The 23,949-nt window shown below is 35.8% G+C and overlaps 1 pseudogene; it reads left to right on the plus strand.

Moving 5' to 3' along the window:
- LOC135323595 (gamma-2-syntrophin-like) overlaps positions 1-23,949 on the plus strand; it is an 89,098-nt pseudogene that overhangs the window by 49,428 nt on the left and 15,721 nt on the right.

Raw genomic sequence — 23,949 nt, forward strand, 5'->3', positions numbered from 1 at the left:
CAGTGCACTTCCATGCCACTACTTAATTTTCTGTTGTTCCTACCAAAAAATCTAACAGTTCAAAATGCATAATGATATCCCATTTCAGCATCCAGATGTGTGGGATTTCAGCAGTACATGGATGGTGCCTAATTTACTGCAAGCAATGAGGAAAGCACTGGCATTTGCAGAATAAAGTTGTTATATAAAAGATGCATAGAAAGTGAATAAATGCAATTAGCAATTAGCATACGTAGATGCTATTATGAAAAGGGGCCTTACACTGAAAAATGCTTTAAAGGAAATTTTAAGTACATTTTTCAGATTTTCTATGTCATAAAGGGGCTTAAAGGAAGCATTGCTTAGAATTTTATATAGAAAATTATAGGAATCCAAGAAATTAAAACTAGGGAAGTCAATTCTTTGCAACTTATACATCCTTAGTAAATGAAACCAAAATGCAAGAAATGCAGAAAAAAAGTCATTTTGGTTTCAGGATTTGTTATAGTTGTTCAAAAAAAATTAATGCATATGTCCTCAGTATGCTACACTAAGTTCAGTAATTGTAAACATATATTTATACCCTAGTAAATAAATGATCAGGGCATATAGATACTGGTACAGAGAAAGTATTTATTGTATGTATTGCTCCTGATACTGTCCATTATTATCTTTCTTTCTGTTACCTTTCCTTTACTTTGTAAAGTCAAAACCCAAAACTTGTCAAAGATTGTAAAGATCACTTGAACCCTGAAAAATATTGGGCAGTTTCAGAAAACTGACATATCTTCCTTTATGGATATGTTTCTTCTTACTGCAGATCTAATGCATTTGAAGTGCTGGCACTCGATGGAGTTAGTACTGGGATACTTCAGTTATATACAGCCCAGGAGAGTGCTGACTGTCTGAGAGCAATATCAACTAACATCAGTGGTTTGACACTTCAAAATGTATGTTACTTTCTGCATATTTTTTGTCTATGCTGTCTTAAAATTATTTCTAATTTTCCAAGGACAGAAAATAATTCACATTTAAGATAGGCGATATAAAACAAATGTGTGTGTATTGGGAGGAAAAGGAGAAAGGAAAGAGAAGAGACAGGGCTTCTGGTAAATCAAAGCTGTCCTGAAGTTTTCAAGACTTGCAGTACTATTGTAAAACAGAGAGAAATAGAAGTTCAGGTTGCCTTTATTATTTTAAAGATTCTTTCAAGGCAAAATACTGACCCTTTCTAATCATATAATGGAGCTTTGGATAGGGCCAATTATATCACTTGTACTTTCTCGAAATTAGTGTGCTTAAAACATGGCTTCAGAAATTAGCATTTGTTGATTTTGAAGTAGGCATGTGGAAATTTTGTAACTAGTGAAGTGTAACTTATAGGGGCTCATTGGGAGGCAGTATTTTTACGTCTGTAATTTGTCTAGGAATTGGTTTATTTAAAGTCATGCGTTCCATCTTTTTGCCTACAGGTATAGAGGTGCTTATGCCAGTGTAAATTATTCCTGTAAATTCAAAAGTAGCATTTGTTATTGAAAACAGAGGTACTAAATAAACTCCAGAGAAACAGAAAATCGTTATTTGGACAACAGGTTATTATTCCAAGAAAGAACAACTGGAAACTATTGAAAATTCTGGAATGGAACATAAAGTCAAATAGGCAACTTGATAATGTACACTATTGAAAATATATACCAGTCTTTATGAACTGGTAGAAATCAATGATGAAAAAAATACAAGCACAGTTTGCTCTGAGAGAATTACCTGGGCAGATTTTTCATCTTGTTCTTTAGATGTGTTAAGACTGAAGCATCTTCTATAAACCAGGATCTGGTAGGATAAATATCTTTAATTTGTACTCCAGGTTAATCGATGCTTAGTTATTCAGATTATATTGGGTAGGATTTGTATCAGGTTTGAGCAATCTTTGATCAAACTACATAATAATTTGACTTTTTTGGTCTTCAAAAGTTACTTGATCATGGTAGATATTTGATCATGGTAGTTCTATTAAATTAATTCTTTTTTTTAATCTGAAATTATTTAAGGAGGTCTTTGACAAAATCAGTAAATTTGCTTATGATATATCCTTTATAAATATTCCCTTCTAGGCACTATTTAGTAAATTACCTAATTTAGAGATTATTGTTTCTATTTGATAATTCTAGGGAAATAATATACATTATTCAAGAATGTTCATAATTGCCTGCTGTGTGAATAGTGGAAAGAAGTTCACTTTAATATTTTTAAAGCAATTCCACTTCCTAGTTCCTAATCACAATTCTTTTGCTTTCTAAAAAAATCCCATGAGTTAAAGTCACTCCAAGTATGTAGCTGAATATGACAGTAAAAGTGGCTGTACAAGCAAAGTATTTATTAATATATTTTATTACTGGTAGGGTTCTGGTCTGTTTCTTTGAAATGCAATGTATGTGGTAGCAGGTGTCTTGACATAGTATCCTCACTGTGTTATGACCTGTCTACAAGAATATTTTGTTATCTGCTGAGTATTTTTACTAATCTTCATTTTTCAGTTATCTATCACAATATAGAATTCTGTAAACAAAATACTGCATCTTGTGTCTTCCTCTTTAGTAGGGGTTTGATCAAGCTTTGTTAACAGCAGTGATAAATTCACGTGTTCTAAGCCAGGCAGAGAGTAATCTCTACACAGATCATATTAGAAGTGGGTAAAATCTTTACTTGGATTTAGTGCTTAACAGGCTGTGACAGAGGTGCAGCCTTTGGAACAACTGAATAGGGTCTGGCCACAGTAGTATTTTAACTAATTACTAATCATCAGAACAACAGATGTAAAAGTCAGCGAGAAACCATTTTATTGAAAAACCTTTTGCAAAAAGATCAGAATGTGAGGCTGGAATGCAATTTCAGTGAAAGTTTGCAGTAAAGGAAGGCTCCCTGACTGGGAGGGCCAAGGGACTATTTCAAATCCACAGTGCCTAGGGCAAGGCCTTTACAGTAGACTTCTTGAAAATCTATTCAGAATGCTTTTTATTACATTATTATCATCTCACAAATGGTCAGTATTTTCCTATGATCATCTTATTGAAGTCGAAGTTAGGCTATGTATCTGTAATTCTTCAGACTATTTTTCCTGTATTTGCCCTTCTTTAGTCCTGTAAAATTTCAGCCATTCTCCAGGAGTCTCTGAAGATAATCAGGATTCAGAGATTAGGGTTAGGGTTAGGGTTTGGAGTTCAGATAATTTCCTAACTTCTCAAGGGTTAATTTCATGAGTACATGCCAACACTGAGTTCATTGGCTTCTCCAAATATTTAGCCTATTCATTTCCTGTTCTGTCCTATGCTGTCATGCCTGTAGATAAATGAATTCTGTTAGATACGTGATCACAATGGGCCTTGTTACTAAGACTATTGGCATCAAGAATTTCAGCCTTTTCACCTGACCATTATTAAGTTTTTCTGCCATATTTTCCATTGCTCACTTTTACTTCTATATATTTTCAGATTTTCTATGTCTATGATGTTTATGCTTCTTGATTTTAGCAACTCTTCCTGCACCTTAGTCATTCTTGCTTTACCTGTGCCTATCTGTGCCTCTTCTGTATACATTCTTTGTTGTACATGTTTGCATACCATTCGAATCATCTATTTTTGACTTTTAGTTCTTAAAGAGATCCTGATGGAGGTGAATTGATCTCTTACAATGCACGCTGTCTTTCCTGCATCGTAATGCTTTGCCACTTTGCCCTTTCAGCAGTTGGCAGCTCTCTGCCAGATCCCCTGCTGATGCCAGAAGACAGTCCTAATGTAGGCAATACAAAAATAATTCTGCCACAATCTGACACTTCTGCTAATGTCAGACTACTCTTTTGAAGTACTGAAACATCTAACTTCTATGCAAAGGCAAGCTCTCAGGGGATCAAGTGAAAGGGAGGAGTTGTCTTTCAATAGTGAAGATGTGAGGAGTTGTCACTGCCTAAGGATGCTACCACTGAATGTTAGCATAGCTAGAAAGTGTTACTCTGTAGATGAGAAATAATGATTCTGGTATTAGCCTGGAGACAGTTAGTTCTTATAAGACAGAAAAGCACAGCGAATATGGCAACATGGAGAAAGATGTAAGCGTGTCTTTTCAGCCTGCCTTCCTGATATTTCCCTTGTATGCGGAGTTAGGAAAACCTGCCAGTAACTGTCATCTTTACAAGCAATACAGATTTTTTTCTAAAGATCCATGCCCCCCACTATTCACCATTCTGTCCATACCCTTGTTTTTTGCATACTTTTCTACCAAAGGGAAACTTCCCTATCCTCTTCCTTTATGATTCAATCCTTAGTCTCCTCAGTGTGTTCCAAGATCTTCACATTTACCTTTTGGAGGAGGAAGAAAACAGAGATGAGTAAGCACCTCCCATCTATTTCTTCTTACAACCCTTTTCTCACAAAAGGAGGTACAGTTAAAGACACTGAGGGAAGAAAAGGAACAGAAGCTGTCAGTGAAGCTGCCATAATGAATCAAAAAGCATAGGCAGCAACTTGATCTGCATGTGCTTCTCGCTGCTACTGTTTGGTTTGTTTAGTTAGAGGGTTCTTTGCAGGGAAGTGACAGCGCTGTGCAGGAGATGTTTTTAGGAGACAGTTCTTTGGAATAATTTAGAATCCCCCCTCTGTTGTGCACCATTCAGATAGCTATCTATTAAACGTTTTTAGCTTTTGTCATGGGCTTTAATTATTTTCTTTCATACATAACACCAAACATTAATATAGACATGATAGGTAGAAACACCTGAAGTTGATGTTGCCGGTTCATTTGCATCATAGAAACTTATTTCTTATATTTATAGATCTCTCAAGGTTTTCTCTTTTTTGCAGTGTGTTCTCAAGGTGTTGTGTTTTTCAAATTTAATAACGAATTTAATAAATGAACAGTTCATAAGCAGATAAGGAATAAAAAGATGCAGTTGTTCCACTTTAACCATTATTTATGATCTTTTTAAATCATTCCAGCAGCTCATTGGAGGATGATAGAAACTTAAAATTTGGCTTCAAAACAAGGATATTAATCTTAAATCATATATATGCTTTTGACAGTGGATTTAATTTCCATGTGTTGTAGGACTTAAACATTTTCTCTTATGCTTACATGTACATGTATATCTACAACAGTGGAGTGAAATTTCAGTTTGATTAGAGAGAGGCTTATGAAATATGAGCTTTGAACATTCATATAAAAAAGAAAGAGGAGTAGGTCTTTCTTTCTTTACAAACCAATATGTGAGGTGCATGTAGATCAAAACAAAATCCATTATGTGTCCATAACCTGTAGGAAGCGGTATACAAATCTTATTGCTCAGTGATTATACAAACCATTCTATTGCTGTCTAGGGGTAGTAGCACAAGAGAATGTATCTTTTCTGCCGCTTCTTTTTGTTTTTCAATGCAGGAATTCCTATTTGGAAGTACATCAGATCAAACCACTGAGATTGTAAAGGGTAGTCAGTAAGGGTAGGAATCATGTCAGCTAAATTTAGCCAATCAAATAGGATCCTCTTGCTGTGCGAAAAGAGAAAGAGACAGCTGTCAAGATCCTCATATGTCTCTGCTGATTAGAAAGAGAATATTGATATATTAAATGTATAACTTTTTTTTTTTTTTTTGAATTGCCAAAGCTAAGTGAGGTAAATCCCAGCCTGGGAGCTGAGTCATGGCAGCCCCATTCTCTTCCTGCCCCCTGCAGATTCCTATGCATTCATTTAAACACAGTATAGTAATTATGATTGTTTAACAGTTCTAGTTGTCTGACTCAGCCACCGCACTCTTTGCAGATCCAGATTTTTGGTTTTAGCTTCCCTGCTCTTCCAAACACCCATTACTGTACTACAGTGTTTAAAACACATACATTCCCAACAAGGTGTAGCAAATTCCATTTGTATTCCTGCCACAATGCACCAGCTGTGGAGGGATGTAGGGAACATATGGTGCTGTGCAGTATGGAGAGTGCATACTTCCCTCTCCTCAGTCCAGTGACATAGGGGCACAATGTGATGTAGAAGGAGATCTTTCCCCTTGCCCCGCTTACATCAGGGCTGCAACCATCCCTGCTTTGAATAAAGAATGAGTTAAGCCTATGTGGTGAATAGCTGTGGAATCCAAAGCATCCTTCCATATTGCCCTTAATAACTGGAAGCGATGCTGTTTGTGAGGATGCTCTTCACATTACTCTTCTCTCATTCTCCAGAGAATCTGCATGGCCAGTCTCACGCACATTTTCACAGGCACATCTGAACATAGTAAGGTAGAAAGTCGGATAACAGAATTTCTTCCTTTTATAAAGAGAACTTAAAATAGTTTGATTTAACTGGAAAGCAAGGTGAAAGGAGACAGGATCACTGCTTATTCTGTTTATTTGCACTGTATTATATTATAGTGATCTCATAATTTAGTGTGTCTGTGGTCACCTGCAGGGAAATAGTATTTTCTGTGTGCGTGGCTTGGTTTCTGAGTAGTTACTTCTTGTGTATATTTTTCTCTAAAGCACTGGAGAATTGCTGGAGCTGAAGATAGGCAGGGGGTGATGGTATTCCTGGTGATGTTAAAGTATTTAAGATACCTTTTTGTTATGTCTTCTCAAATGCCCAAGATTAAGCCTGCTACCAGTCCCCCAAATCAGACTGGTGAGGACTGCTTCCTTCTGTAACACCGGGCTTTTCACTAATTTGTAGCACGCAGGTTACAGATAAGGTTTCTTGGGTTCCCACCAGTTTGTTACTGTCAAGGCCCTGAGAGTGGCCAACAACCTCTGCCACCCCCTGCCCCATCCCAGGGATTTGGCTGCATGTGCTCAAGGCCAGTGCTGACATGCAGCCGGGGATGAGGCTGCTGTGAGAAGAGCTGTGGGAGAGAGCTGGGAGAAGCCTTGCTGGAGGCTCCCCTTTTGCTTGGAAGCTGCATGTTGGGAATGCTCATCCTTGGTCTTTGCCTGAGCTATGGTGCAGATGTCTGTGGCCTGCCTCTGTTGTGGTGGCCCCACTCCTCCTCTGGGGTAGCATGACCCCTCCAAGGGGCTGGCGGACCCTCCCTGCGCACCATCAGATGCCTTGCCAGGGTGATAGCCAGGCCTGGCAGCTGCCCCAGGCAGCCGGCAGGTCAGCTTTGGCCACCTCATCATGCAGGGCCTCAGTTAGGCCCTGCACGGTTCAAATACACAGTTCAGTTCAAGTGGGTTGCAAAGCTGAGTGGGGGGAACGATCCCTTATGGCCTATGACTGACAAGTTCTTATAGCCCTGGGGCCTTTGTGTCATCCTCCATGTGTACATTCAAGGCCCTTGCTATCATCCTGTATTCCTCTGTGTTGCGTTTTATTCTAGGGTCATTTTGTTTAGGGTGGTTCCATACAGAATAAGCACTTGTTATTGCTATCAATTAGTTACAAATATCTGCATATGTATATATATAACATTACACCCCACAACTGCACTTTTCTCAAAAAAAAAAGAGTCTCATGCTCTTTAGATAATTGTTATAGCTAAACAAGCTGTAACACAGCTCCAGACATACCAAGACAGATCCAGACCAAGCCCAACAAGAGCTGAGGCTGGTGTTGTTGGAATAATGCAAGGCCTGTTGGCCTCTTACTGTCATGCTCTGCCTTTGAGGTTTATCCACAGATTTCGTCTTGCAAATCTCTTGCTCTTGCTAGGATACTGGTAATAGCCTTGGATTTCTTCTGCTCTTTTCCAGTGACTGTATCTTTTCCTGTGTGCAATTGTAGCTTTTGGTCTGTTATCACAAGCTTTTCATTTTTTTATAAAATGAGGGGAAAAGCTTTGTGATGATAAGATTGTTTGGAAGGACTCATCAGCTGTGTGACTGTTTGCAGGTTCTGTCCCTAGATATAGGGGAGTCTTTTCTTGTAGTCATTCAATCTTTTCATGTCTAAATCCCATATGTTTAGTTCACTGTTACTAATATTTCGCATTAAGAAGTGTTTCACTTTAAAGAAGGGTTTGTCAAGGTTTGTTCAGCAGTCACCTATGCCAATTATGACTGTCAAAGAAAAGCCAAAATCAGCACACCTCTTCATTGACTAAACTGTGAGCAAAAAGGAAGATATGTTACTTTATATTGAACAAAAGGAAATCCTAAACAATTCCCTTAATCTGTTTTATATGCTGCGTCCTTCATTTCACAAAGTACTTGAGCACATGCCTAATTTACAGATCTGCTTAAACAATCTATAATACAGTACAATATTTTCACAGTGGCAAAGTAAATTCATACAGCCAGTTCTTTATGAAGGATTTCCTGAAAACTGTGATGAAAGGTTTCCTGTCTTTTGAGTCCTTTGTTTTCTAGGCTTAGGATAATTATAATCTAGTATTTCTGCACTGAAAATGTAAAAATTTCTTATAATTTTGAAGTACTAATAGCAGTGTGCATTAACTATGTCAGTGCTAATTGCCTCATAGTAACTTTTAGCATCAGAATATTAAAAACTGAGTATTTTTCAATCTCTGTTCTATAGATGAAAATGACAAATAAATGCTGTTCTCCCTCAGACCAGGTAAGACTTTAATTGTATTAATGAAATGTATTCATCATGCCAGAACAAAAATTATTAATTTTTCTAATTCTTCTCATTGCTTTAAGTTGCAAAATTTGTAGAGCCTACATACAGACATTTAGTCAGTTTGCAAATTCTAAAACCACATTTGCAAAATCTGTTCTAAATTTTGAGATGTCATAGTTTACACAGCAGATTCTCACTAATCAACAGTAACTAGTAGAATCCCCAATTGCACTTGTTTATTAAAAAATAAAAATAAAGGAAAATTAAAAAAGAAGGCTATATCACTGGATTAGATGGAGCCATGATATAAGTGAAAGAGGGAGACAGTGTAACTTACAAATATGTCTTGGAAAACATACTTTATGCTTGCATGCCTATAGCTTCAGCGAGTCTGACAAATTGGTGTGACTTTATATCTACATCACATTATTATGCATAGATAGCTCAGGAATATATTGCAAATAGTATCCTTTGGATGTGTCATGCTGTGCAGAATACATGCTTGCAGTGACCATTTGTCTAGGGCTTTTGGAGCTTAGGGAGCCTGATGCAATATTGCTGCACCTCTAGCTAGTCAAAAAGACCCAATGAATTTACTACACTGGAAAGCCTGCTTACTTACTGTGGGATTGCAAAGTTGTTTTTTTTTTTTTCTATTTACTTTGTAAATTTTCTTTTTCTTTTTCCAGGCTAATTCTATAATTCTGGGAAATAAATTGAATTTTATATCATAAAACTAATGAGCTTCACACTTATTTGCTATCCTTGCATCAATCTGGTGCTGAACTCAGGAAAAAAGAGCCCAATCCTTGTCTGTTTCCAAGAATGCTGTGTTTGCAGATTAAAAAAGTGAAAATTAGCCAGGTTTGTCTTTTTGCTACTTACTGCTTTACTATAGAAATTTATTGTAGAAATTTACTACAGAATTAAAAGACTGAGTCTAGAAGTATTTTGTACGGACATCAAATAAATGTTTAAAATATTTGTTATTAATTAGACAGCTTGTATATTCTTTCATGTGTCACCATTTTGTCATCTTATCTAAAAAACGTAGTTGGACATTTGTAGACTGTTCTAGAAGTCATTAAAAATATCTAACCATTTATATTTTCTTACCCAGGAAACTGCTTTATTTTGTTATACTTGTGCCTGCATTTTGGAAAAAAAAAGTACACCTGAAGAACTACTATAAACTTTAATTCTGTGCGTAGTAGATACCCAAAAGTTATCCCTAAAACAAAATGAATACCTATGTAAGAAGGGAGCATTTAATTATTCCTTCTCATTATTAATCAAACTGATATGAAAAACAGGTGATTATAAATGGTAGGAGGAAAGATATTGAATTTGGATATATGTTGTTGGATGAACTCCCTACTACAAATATTTTAGTAACTATTTTCATAACATCTGAATCCCATTTTAAATTTAATGATACATTTAATTATCTGTAAGTTAAAGAAATGAAGAATAATGATAAATGAGAATTGCTGCCTGTAACCTGCTTACCTACCTGCAGTATGGTATAACTACTAATGTAATTAATAATATGTTCCAAAATTTATTTAATGTTCTTGGGTCTGTCACTTTTTTGGAGCTGCAGGAGTACTGAAATCAAAGAAATGCCAAATCTGCTATACTGTAGCATTCACATGAAAAGCTCGAAAGGGAATTCCAACTTCTATTTTATTAAAGACAGAAGTACTAATTGACATTAAAATGTCTGCTTTTAAGAAGCTCTTTCTTAAACTAAGTACAGGAACATTAGAAGCAGTCTTTGTTGATACAGACAGCTTGTAGAGTTGGATTTAAAGACTTTGGTTCAAGCTGCTGAGAGTTAGAAGGCAAATGAAGATGATACAAGAATGAGCTTTTTGGTATTAATGGATAACTGCAAATGATTGCCTCTATTCTTTTCAACTTTATTCATCTCAATTTTTGTGCATGTAATATGATACTTCAAAAAAAGGAAGAAGTATTCTTCCTGAATTTGTAAATAAATATTGAGGACAGTCATACGACCCAACATTAGATGCCTAATTTGATTTCCCAGGTTAACAGGCTAGTGTCTATAAACTATCCATTTAGTCAGGGCAGAAAAATATTCTTTTCCAGAGCGTCATTCAAATGTGGAAATTAATATCAATCAGTATTTTAAATAATCCTTTATACGGATTATATATATAGCCTCTCCTTCTGCTTTGACTGTACTGGGGTCCTAAGAAGACCCCAGTAGCCTCTTAACTTACTATCTAAGGTAGGTGTCTAATGTTAAGCAGTACAAATCCATTACCCTTTTTACCTTCAGAATATGAAAGGAAGGAAAGCTACAATTAGAACGTAAATTTCTGGAATGGAAAATTTAAGGCAAGACTGATGTCACTTACATAATGTGTGTACAAACCTGAACTGCTCTTGTTAATATAATTGATTTAAAAGACAGAGAAAAGAGAAGTTTGAGAGACTGGAGGTGGTTTGAAGAGCTTCCTTAAGTAAATTTTGTGATAGTTGCAGATTTATCCTTCCTGTTGAGTATGGACATTCCTGAAGAACTAGATAGAGCCTTTGAGTTTCATCATCGTGTCAGTTGCCATGAGTTTTCTTCATTGCCTTCAGAATCCAAACCAATCTTTCGAAAAGGGGTGAGATCAGATCAGGACAGGTTCCATTCAGATTCTGTTTTTCATAGGTCTATAACAAACTAGGATTTGGCATCAACAAATGCAAAATTAGTTCACTAAACCTGGGTTTCTCGCTTTTCTTTCATATTGTCCTTGACTGGTTTAACTGGAAATATTATTCTGGAGATCCAGAACAAGATGAATTCCAAGGGCATATAGCTAAGAAAACTGTAGAGGGAAGGGATGCAACTAATGGTTCTCAGATCTAAAACAGCTGTATTTCTGGGTCTCTTTGCCCAAAGAAGACATTAAACAAAGAGTTTGCATTTTGTCCTGCATATAAGATCCAAAGTTAGGAAGAGGTTCCTAGAGGTAGTGGTAGCAACAGTTGTAATTATTATGACTATATTTATAATGTTAAATTAAACAGTACCAGGTCAACAAGCTAATTGGCACAGTCTCGCTACGTTCATACTATTAATGTCTCTTCTCCCTCCAAAGGAGGCATTTAAGCTGGGAGGCATTTAAACTATTGGAATTTCATTTTTGCCAGTGCTTAAATCCCAAACTGTTCTTGGGAATTTTTTGAAGAGTACAAGTTATCCCAGACCATGTCATGCTAGTTAGTCTCTGTCAAGGACTAATTATAAAAATTTGACAGGTGTATATAAATAAGTACCACTGCTGAAGCCCTGACACTATACGTAACCTGTGTAGACCTCAGAGGATTGGAAGCATGAGGCACCTAAGCACTGGGTACTTTTAGAGCAGATTGGTGCTCTGCAAGAAGACAGGGAGATTGAACTAGGTTGTACAATATTTTATTGAGTGTGGAGAGCTGCCATTTTCCAAACACTGTAACTTTTGATTCTGCTTGATATAATTTGTTGCAGTGCTCTAGAGACTTGGAAGCACTTAATTCTCTTATCTGTAAGCAGTTAGATTTGTGACTCAGTTTTCAAAAAGATATGCACCACTGGATTGCTGCATATTTTTTTATGAAAGAGTAAATTAGGTGATTCCCTCTGTACAGAAAAAAAAACTTGCAGAGTTGTTGGCTTTCTAAGACTATATGAGCGTTTCCCATCCTCCACTGAAGCAATACCTTTTCTTCTCAGTATGAAGAAAATGTTCATCGGATCTTGATAAACACTATGTATAATTTTACTTTATATGCTATAAAACAGATTTTCAGTGTTTCCTGCAATGTCTCTTTCCTTGTTTGTTTTGATTTTTTGCAGCTGGAGGAAAAGGTGAACTCTCTCCCTGTAATTGTTTGCATATGTATATTCCATTTGCTCTTTTGTAGTGATTGTATGGATTTCAGTATTTATAACAATCAGTGATTTAGAACATGAGAGGAATTTCATGAATTTGGAGCCTTGCTTTAGTTGTGTCCTTTACCAGACTTGTGCATGGTAGTGCACAGGTATTCTCATCTGCAGCCCCGCAACTGTGAGTCTTCCACGATGTTATACCAAAGTTTTACATTTGTGTTTCTGCTACAGTATCACCAATTCATAACATGCTTTTGAATTTGCTGACAATACTATTCCAGAACTGTTCACTGACCTTTGCAACCTGAGTCAAGGCCTACAAAGGGCACAGTAACATACTAATTGAATTAACTGGGGTTTGAATCATTCTTTTGTTTTTCTTCTGACATATATCTTCAGTAAACAGAGTCACTTGCTTGCCTAAATCATGAGCTTTTCATTGACCGCTAGAGGAAATCATACAGAAATTAAATTCTAGATACAGTGATTATAAAAGAAGAGCATGTACCTGAAAGGCCAGGACACAGATTAAGATGTAACCAGCAAGAGATATATAGGTAACAAAAAATTATGCTGTGAATTCATTAATAGCAGGGAGATGACAAAGGAAAATATTTGCCATTACTCAGTTTATCAGACATCAGCCTTCAATAAAAAGGTCAACTGCAACAGATGGTTATTGCAAGTAATACTAGAAAAATATGGCAAGATCTCAGATTACAAAATGAAGGAAAATTTTGGTGGTACTTATGCTTTCAATGCCTTGTGATGTGAAAAAATGGTCAAAGTAATCTCAGAGCTGTTATCAAGATATCTCAGAGGATTTGTGACTGCCAGCTGACAGATCAAAAGACTGGGAAAGGGTAAACACAGTGCCTGTTATTGAAAAGAAAGAGAAACTGGAGAATTAGAGACTAGTCAATTAACTTCAAACCCTTGAAAGAAATCTGAAATAAATAAGCAGAACATTTGTATACAGATGAAAGATAACAAGCAGATGAGTGGCAGCCATGAAGGATTTGTCAAGAATAAGTAGTTAATATCTAATCTAATTTCCTTCTGTGGTAGGATAACAGATCTTGTGGATGGGTGAGAAGTAGTTGCTGACATATCTTGACTTCAGTAAAGCTTTTGACACTTCTTGACATGAGAGTATTCTAAACAAATTTTGTCCAGATTTCCTGGTACAAACTTTGTTGGATAATCCAAGAATAGGTGTAAATGGTTCACTTTTAAAACTAAATGATATATTGATGGAGTCCTGAAAAGGTATCTCCCAGATCCAATTCACTTGAATATTTTCCCTACGATGCATTAGCAAAAGTATGTGTACTAGTTTTGTAGACATGAAGCTGTAAAAGACAGCATTGGACATAAGAATGATCTTGATGTATTGAAGAATGAGTCTGAAAAACAGGATGGAAGCCAGTTATGGTACAGCTCGTAAGCAAGAATAATCAACAAATATTTGTGAGAGGTTGTAGGAACAACTCATTCTTCCAAAAAGTATTTGGGGACATAAACTCTGTTGGGCAGTTCAGTCCAGCCTCTGTCCCCTTGCTAGCATTAGGGAGGTCATCGTAGTGCTACTGACCACAGAAGCCAGTTGGACACACATGGTGTCATCAGAAAAACAACAGGTTTATTATTATATCAGGCTGTGGTAGTCAGGCACAGGGCTGATTAGCAGGGACCTTTCAAAAGTCCCAGTCACATGGTTGACCTTAAATTCCCTTTTCTCTCTTTTTCTCCCTTCCAAATAAGCAACCCACAGACTTTTTAATCTTTCATCATCCCTGTTTTTCTCATTTTTATATTCTTTTTTGGTTATTTTGGCCTTAGTCACTGATCCTCAACATCCTCAAAAAGCCAGCACCTCTCTTTCTTCTGATATTCTTAACCCAAGGGGACTTCCTGATGCTTCCCTGTCATCTATTTAGCCTGCCAGTTTATCCCGTTAATGTTTTATTAGTTCAGCAGTGCTAGACTGGAGTTGGCCAACCACTTTTTCCTGTACATTGTGTGCAATGTCCAGCAGTTTCTTACATTGTTACCTTGTTTGTTTAACCTCAGGCCAGAGCTGCATACCATAACTACAATGTCTCCTTTGTGACTTTTGATAAAGAGGCAAGCATTCTGGCCTATGTGTTAATGTATAGGTGAGAGTACCTTGCAAAACATAAGTGCAAAGTGTTCCAGCTGATTTTGTGCACTGTGCTGCAGAAAAGATTTTGACGAAAGGCTTTCCATGGTCTCTGTGGAAAGATTGAAAGAAATGGAGTTGTGTAAATTAAAGAAGAGAAGACAGGGAGGTATGAAAGAAGTCTTCAGAAATGGTAACCTGATCTTGCAGAATGGAAGAAAATAAATGTTCTTATGTGGTTGATCAGAGAATGACATGTGGAAAGAAGCAAGGAATGATGCTACACAAACTACATGTTATGATTCATGGAATTTTTGCTCCAGTTATGGATTGAAGGAGTTTCTGTTTCCTCTACTCTTGAGGGTGAAGCAATTTGAGACTTTAATGGAGAGGGCAAAAAATGTCTTGAATTGTAATTATAGCACAGATGACTCATGTTAGACATGAGGAATAGACTTCTTCATCTCTGGTAAAGCTGATAAAGTGCTGGAATAGATTGTTGGAAGAAATTATAGAGTCTCCATTACTGGAGGTCCTTAAGAGGTTAAGAAAACATCTTTTAGAAATAAAATATGTATCATGGGTCCTGCATTTCAGAGCGGGTTTTAAACAATTTCTGAGAAGCCTCTTTTCGTCTCTGTTTTTGATGATTATATGAACCTAATTGTGAATAAGTTTTCAAATATGAGGGCTTTTCCCACTGTTCTTCATAGTAGAACTGCTGTCTCAGGCATGCCATGAACTCTGGCTTCATGCTGCAGATTCATACACTGCACATACTCTTACAAGATCAATTTCTCTTTTTTCATTTTCATAAATTAGAGAAAAACATTTTACAATTATATCATATACATGATAAATTTAGTTTCTCCAAACTTCAGAAGTTAGTCTTCAAAAGTTAGATTCTTGCAGACTATAGTTTTAGGACTCACACATCTGGAAACAGAGCAAGAGTAAACTCCTTTGAACATAATGCAACCACTTAAAGATAGAATTGAGATATTCCTTTGTAATTGTTCTTACTTTATTTATATGGAAGGTCAGTTATGCAATTCTTAATGAAATTCTCTTGATCTGTTTCAGAGATTTTTCTGGGACCTCAACACTTTCACTTATAAAATAAAAGTTACTGGAACAAATAAACACCACTTCAAAGCACATAAACAGTTGAACCTCTAGTCAGATAGTTACAATGTAATTCCTCTGTGATGTAATATTACTATTATACCAATTTTGAAGATGGAGAAACTGTAGATACTAAGGTTAAGAAATTTGTCAAACTTGATGGAACAAATCAATATATTCTGATTATCCTTGTTGCATTTCTGAACATATTTCAAAAATCTCACTGTGCCCTCTAAAACTAACACATTTCACAGTGTGTCATGGTGTTTGTATGTTCCACTTTTCTCTCTTTAGAATGGAACATATTTGTGTTAATGAAATAGCTTGTATTAGCTTACTCTTTTAAAGTTGGAAGACTTCGAAACATTTGATTCTAGAAACTCTAGAATGGGTCAGACTAAAGAATTCTGTCTCAAAGACTGACCAATAGTTCCTATTGAAGAACTAAGTATATGAAACACAGTATTTAAACACCATTTCTTACCCTAATATGTTGACCATAGCTTCCAGCTGTCAGCTGGGTTTACAGATACTCTGACAGTGACTGGAACAATGTAATTCTGTTTTTTGTGAAAAATCATGTTCTCTGATTAAAGCTGTCTTCCTGATAATTTCATCGAGCTTCCATAAGCTCCTAGAATATAAAAAATTGTTAACAATTGTTCTTTATTCTCTGTTTCCATACCATTCTGACCTCTCCCTACTCTCTTTTCAATTTCTGCTCTCCAGGCTGAGTGCTGACCTACTGTATAGATTTCCTGTCTTTATGTCTGGACATCCGTATTGCCATTTTCTGTAGTTTTCTAGTTCTATTTTATCTCTCAATTTGATTTGTTTATTTCTGCTTTATGATTGTGAGAAAGAATCTGGAAGATATAGTCTTCTGCACAGGGAGCTCCTCTTCACAGCTTTTAGAACTAATTGCTTTTCTACTCAGTTTTATAGAACAGTGATTTCACTGGATTCACACTATAAGATCAGTCCTTCTCCTTCAGGATGATTCTCCAGTTAAAATTATGTTGACGCATTTTTAAGCAGAATTACCATGTGATTGATTAGGGGATAACATGCAGAAGGAAGCTGGGAGTAAATTTTCAGACTGAATTTTATTTTTGAGGATCTTTTTGCAGCAGCTATAGATTGATTTTTTTAAAAATTTTCCAGAACAGCAGAAGAAACAATTTGAGTCCTTATTAGGTGAGGAGTTGTTTTTTAAGCTCACTTTACGGTGGTTGTAATTTTGATAAAAAGCTAAACAGAAATTTAAGAAAAGAGTAACTAAGGACCTGAGTTCTCCACTGTTACTTGGATTGGGTTCCTGCTGCACAAGTAGTCCCACTGATTTTTTAAAAAAATACAAGAATATGTAGAAGAACAGGGCATCTACTAATAGGGAAGAACAAGAATCACAATAGTTAAATAAGGCTTGACCATCAGCTGTTGAGATATGAATGCTGCTTTGGGAGAGAGAAGAGGAACAACTGCCCAGCTCACTAATCATTACACCACATATGGTCTCCCAAAAGAAGAACATCTGAATATGTTCAAATATTGGAACTTTTGGTAATTTGGTCAAACACCGGAGCAAATTACCCAGACAGGTTGTGGAATCTTCATCTTTGACAGATATTCAAAAAAATACATATTATGTTATGTTATATTATTTGTGTTGATACTAAAAACTCATTTGGATAAGTCCCTGAGTAACCTGATCTACATTGGTACTGCTTCAAGCAGGAGGTTGGACAAGATGAGCTCCAGAGGTCTCTGTCAACCTAAATTATTCTATGATTCTGTTTGGATCTTTTTTTCTGAAAGGCTCCCAGATGTCATCAAAGAGAGCAATATGGGCTGTAATAACTGTTTTCACATACCATTTCTGGACAAGAAGCTGAGAGCTGGATAGTCTTGACTTTAGTACAGGTGTGCACCCTTCGTTAATTTTAGTCACACCTACTCCGGCGAAATATATCTGATATTTAGCCATGGACACTGACCTACATGTACACTACTCATCAGGCGCTCATATCACATAGCGGGCAACTGTGCCACAGAATTCAAACTTTGGCCAGTAGGTTTGGCATTACACTGAGCTATTGTATAAAAGGCAAACACAGGTGTATCACTTCCTGCTGTATTCAGAAAAGGATTTTTTTCAAAGGCAACTTATTGATAGCTGTTCTCAAGAGAAAGCTTTAGGTTTTAGATCCTATCTTGAAAGAGAAGGCTATTATGAAATAACCAGTAGGTTATTATGAAAAAAAAGTGGGTGACATCATCCCCAGTTTTACCAGCAGCCCTGTAATGGAAACAGTAGTCACTACCCAAAGGACTCTGAATCCAAATTTGACATAGGCAGCCAGCTCCTGGGAAAATGAATGAAGTCAGATGCATACCCATCTTCATGGTTTCCTATCTGTTAATGTGGACATGTTGCTTTTTGTGGTGTTCAAGTTGTGCCTAGCTTGGACTTAAAAAATTCCCTCTGGGGTTGAAGCATGTAAAAATAGGGTATCGTCATTTCTAAATTCCTCTGTAGTTTCATCCCTAAAACATGTTATTTTAAATAAATGTTAAATATGTCATTCTGACAGAAATGGATTAAGTTAAATACAATGGAAAACATCAATGTAATGCATCAGATCTTCTGGCATGCCAATTTTTTTTTTTTTTTTGAAAATTTATTATTTTCATGATAATTATGTATGTGAGAGGCCTGCAGGTCACAAAGATACAGAAAAATCTATTAGTCCCTCTCTCCCCCCCCCCCCCCCCCACCAAGTACTAGTTAGAATATAAAGTCTGCCACTTGCTTTGGAAAAGACCAGAAAAAGAACTAAAGCTAAAATTAAATGATGCTTTATGATACAACATTAGTTTTTGACTTGCAGTCAAAGCTGGTTTCTGTTGTAGATTCTTCTCCTCCCTTAACTAAATGAGCATTCTATCGCATCTGTTCTGACCTTTCATATGTCAGAGATCTACTTGATTTTCTTTAACTATTTTCCCCTTCAGTGTTTTGCTTCATTTACTTTTCATAGCTATTTAACTAACAGTACTACACACAAAATGTACAGATAACTTTATTAAATGTAACACACGTTACGTTTCCAGTCATCTAGATGCTCTATTCCTATAGCAAAACAGTAAGTGCAAATAAGAATGTTCACTCATCTGCTATCATCGGATTACATTTTGTTAGTGACATATTATCACCCCATAATGAGTGCCATTGCTCATTTTGTTCCTACAGGAACTTTTGTAAAGTATATTGGAACACTTTAGGAAATTAATAACACAGCAATGGTGAATGGGTACTTTTCCATGCAGTTTCAAATAGCAGTCTGAGATTGATCAAGAAAGGAGTGCTAAAAGCAGTGCTGAAAATGGGGTAGTTTGTAGTGTTATGCCAAATCAGCACTCCTTAAAATTTCAAATGGAAGGTTTTGGTCTAGTCAAAATCTCCCTAGCATACTTATCAACCACAAGCAGCTTATTATTGAGTGCCAATATTTGGTTGGGTTTTTTTTCCATACAGACTTCTGTTGAACTGAATAATTATTCTTCTACCCATTCATATGGCCTAAATGACCATTAAATAAACCAGTCAACAAGAAGGAGAGATGGAGAGAAAGTAAACAAATGTTAGATCTTTTTTTCATATTTTTTATAAAAGATGCGTAATTTTACTTACATATGTTAATTAAACACTGATTCTGATAAAATTCTTCTATTTTCTTTCTTTACTTTTTAGGCATTTTTTGTCTTTATAGTTGATTATAAATTTGTTATACTCTTTTCTTTATGGCTTTTTTTTCTCTCAGATTTATTTTTCTCCCTGATTTTTCCTTCTTCGCATGCCTGTATAGTGTCTTCTCTTTTGTTCTTTTCATTTTAATTTCATGTTTATTTTGTTTCATTATTTTCCATCTTACAATATTGGTGTCTTTCTCCTCCTGAGTGTCCTTTCCCTTGTCTCTCTGGTTTGCATTTGCCTTTCCTCTTTCTCTTTTATACTCGTTAGCACTTACTTTCTAGTTTCCCCTTTTATTATCCTCAGTTAATTCAAATAACAGTAATGCAGCTCTAAACCCACTGAGCTCACTCCAAATCTTCCAGTAGCAATCATTCTTCAAACACGTAGCTTAACTTTATTTCTTCTTGTAGACAGTATCTCATTTCAGCAATCTGCATTTGAATCAGCTCAAATATTGCTTTCTCATAAATATACGAAAACTCTAAACCAAACAACCACTAAAACTTTTCGTGTCTTCTAGCCATATTATATTTCTTTCCCTAAATATATGTATGTACTGAGACTTCATACATTCAGTAAATTTTCTACAGGGGTATTCTTCTTTGACTTTTAGATCAATCTACCAATGGCTCCTTGTTGATTTTTTTCACATTTTCATTAAAAAAAAAGAATGGACCAAGATGATGTAAGAATAGATACCTTTTAGAAAAGGCAAGAATTGCCAATAGATTTTTTTTTTTTTTTTTTTTTTTTTTTACTGGCACCTTTAATACTTAGGTAAGAGTCTCATAGTGTAAATATAGAAACCATAACCTTGTGATTTGAAAGGCTTTCAAAGCTTTTGAAGGGGGATTCTTTTCTTTAAATTCACATTGAACTATAACATACTAGCTAGTTTTTCTGGGTGAGTTCTTATTTTCCTTTGTAAGATAGAAATCAGCAAAGCATTTTTTCTTATTTCTACTGCTAGGCACAAAAATTGCTTCCTCATTCAAGAAACTATGTTGACAATCTGAAGCTAAGTAGTGGCTTTAAAAAAAATGGAAACCGAAAAAGCTATTAATCAGTTTTGACATTTCTTGGCAATTATCATTAAATCAATCATCCAAAAAAACAAAAAAAATTTTCAGGGTTCTAAGACTGTTTGCTTTGATGATGTTATATTATTTGGGTTTTTTGATTTAGATCCTGTGTTTCTGGAATTGGACTTTTTAATTTGGCTACTCATTTCAGTCAAGCAGAGTAATAAGCTGTCCAGTGTATTCAAAGTGTAACTGAAGTATTGCTCTTTTTTTCTGTAGTCTTTGAAGAAATAGAACAAATAAATGACCTCATGATGATCCATATACTTGTTTCTATAAGAAATTAAATGAGCGATATTACAAAGCTGCAATCAGTTAATAGAAAGACCATACTCTCCAAAAAGGTTTCACAGTCCCCCCAAAATCTAGTCCAGTGAATATGTTTTTGTATAATTTTGGGTTTTTTGGTCTGGGGTTGAAAGAGATTCCATCATACTAAGGCAGATTATCACTGAGTTTATAGGTGCTAATAGTTATAAAAATCTGTTTGCAGTGTGGAAAAGGATATACTTGAAACCAAGACTTTTGATTCTGACCTACCACAAGTAGTCTGGTCACAGCATCATGTGGCTACAATAAAAATAGTAATAGTACATTTCCATTTTAGTAGAACACTTAGAGCACAAGCCCAAAATATATGTCTGCAGCTGATCAGAAAATGTAATCTATAATGTAAAGGGACATATTATAATATTGTTAGAGCAAAGTTATGTGATGAGTGAAACTGACATTTAATTTTACTACAACATAAAGCACATATCCTTCTTATGTGATAAAGTTAATCCAAAAAAGGTATATAAAGAAAGAATCAATGTGACAAAGGCACTTTATTAGCAACAACAAAGGTGAGCGTACAGAAAGTTTTTTTCAGATAAATCTTGTGACTTATTCAGATGTCTCTCTTAAGAGGTATGTGTCACAGAGGTTCTAGGTTGTCCAGCTTTTTACTGTCCTAAAGGTAAAGTAGAATCTAGAGTACTGGCTGTACTATTTTAGTACACCCAGCTTTTCTGCTAGCTAAAATGAGAGTCTGCTGAAACATATGTAGGTGACTTTTTAAAAGGAGATTATCTTTGGAACCTTCTAATATGGTTGTATTAATCATATTAGAACACCTAATTTTACGATAATAACTATGCTTAATTTTTACATATTAAATTTCCCCTTTCCTCCATGGCTGGCACACAGCATACCAGCATGGATACAACTTTGCTGCCTGGAATAGAATCAGGATTCAGAAAACCTGTTCAATATGGATTATGTCTCTTCAAGGACTTTTGACACACTGGAATGATTAAAAGGTTAAGAGTGTGATAGCAATGGAAGGGCAGTTTAGAAGCAGGGAATGATGCATCCAAATCTAAGACACTCTTCCCTGTGGAAAGATTTGACCTATTCAGGTCTATCTTATGCCTCGCTAGAAAAATGAGCTTTAATTTTCAATGACTTTGTTTTACAGGTCATACATATGGGATGGGTAAATGAGAAACTTGCAGGAACTCATTCATCTCAGCTCTACAAATTCAAGTTTCTGGCACTGAAGGGTTCATCCTTCTACATTTTCAGCACTCCACCGGTAAAAATATATACACATATATATATATACTTTGGGGGAGGATTTAACTGTAGATGGAAACCTGTTTGTTATGTCTGGGTTTATTTTTTCCTACCAAGTAGAGTTGTCAGCTGAGATTTCAAAAACAGTTAAAGCCATAGATGCCACTATGTTTCAGTAAGCTTTAGATATCTAACCTTTTTCAAGGTCCTCTGAAAATCCTACCATATCTGGATATCTCAATAAATTCTTAATAGAGAACATTTGTGTTACTTTTTTAAGTTGTTGTGTTCAGATTCTTTTCTGGTTGGTTATAGTCAAAATTTCATATCTTACATTTATTCTGAGGCATTTTTCCAGGTGTAATGACTTGGTAGTTACTCTGTTTTCTTAAAGATAGTCACATCATGAAATACACCACCGATACTAAAGTTGTGAATTTTACATACAGGCTAGGGATTGAACTATTACAGAGAATCCAATCCTAAATGTGCAGTTTGAATAAGTGACAACATCCTGCTTTGATTATTTCCATAGCTAAAAACTAGAATCGTATTTCATAACAGATGACTTACCTAATACCACTGTAAAACACTAAAAATTAATTTAAAAGAAGGGAACAGAAATGAACTGGAAAATTCTCGGCTCCTAAAAGTGACCCATAAATACCACATGGAAACTTTTTTATGCTTTCTTTCTCCCTTCAGAGAGCCATTGCTTTAAATACATCACAAAGAACAAAATGTAGAATTAAAATACATTTGCAGCTAAATAGCTTTCTTGATTCTTGATCAGAAAGTGGTCAGTCTCCTGATTTCTTCAGCAGAAGCAAAAGCAAATCTGATTTTTTATGTGTACCACCAGCATACCTTTGTGAAGTACTTACTCTTTGAACCTTATTTATGAACAGAAGCAATTAATAACAGTCTCTTTCTCTAGACTGAAATTCTAAACCCAGTGATTCCTATAAACTTCTAACATTTATAAATGGCAAATTAATAGTACTTTTCTTAAAATGAGAGAACACATCTGGAAAAAGTTTTTTTTTTCTTTCTGCAAAAGAATATTCATGTTTATATGTTGAGGAACTAAAATCTTATTCAGTTACTAGAATCCAATTATAGTGAAAAACAAAACAAAACAAAAAATAAATAGCACACCAAATATTCATGTGTCTTTAACTTCATGAATTTCAATTATGATGTTCAGACCTATTTTGGAAGGAAAATTTTTGATATAATTAAAACTATCTATCTACATGATACTAATTGAGAATAAACTACTTCATTTATCATATTCAGCATACTCATTTATCATATTCTACTAAGAACAGGCAAGTCAGGATAAATGTTTGTTAGCATTTTTACCATCTTATTTGTCACTATCTACTACACTCTACAGTGTTTCTGTGCAACATATTTGTAGAAACAATGGCTTTTCAAAAAAAAGGAACAAAGGTGACCCCTTTGGTCATGGTGTTACGTCATCGCAGTAATCAGATGCACTTAGGTGTACAATGTCAATGACAGAATGCATAAATCCCAAAACCCATTGACCAGTTTTCCTGATCTGTAATCACACCACAGATGTTTTATATCAGGGAATTAAAAAAAAAATAAAAGAAAGGAAATTGGCAGTTTCCGTTTAGAATTCAAACCTGGATCTCGAGCCACAAGCTGGCTGGGGCTGCCCCAGCTGTCACCAGGACCTTGCTCCCTCAGAGCAGGGGGACGGGCCCCAGCAGCCAGGCCAAGCCCAGCCCTGTCCCACCAGCAGCCCTTGCCAGTACCAGCCCTGGGGAGGCCCTGGCCCATGTTGCATCCTGAAACTGGTTCTGTATTGCATGTCCAAGCACGAGT

This window comes from Dromaius novaehollandiae, chromosome 25, assembly GCF_036370855.1.
Source record: "Dromaius novaehollandiae isolate bDroNov1 chromosome 25, bDroNov1.hap1, whole genome shotgun sequence".
In the NCBI taxonomy this organism is placed as follows: domain Eukaryota; kingdom Metazoa; phylum Chordata; class Aves; order Casuariiformes; family Dromaiidae; genus Dromaius; species Dromaius novaehollandiae.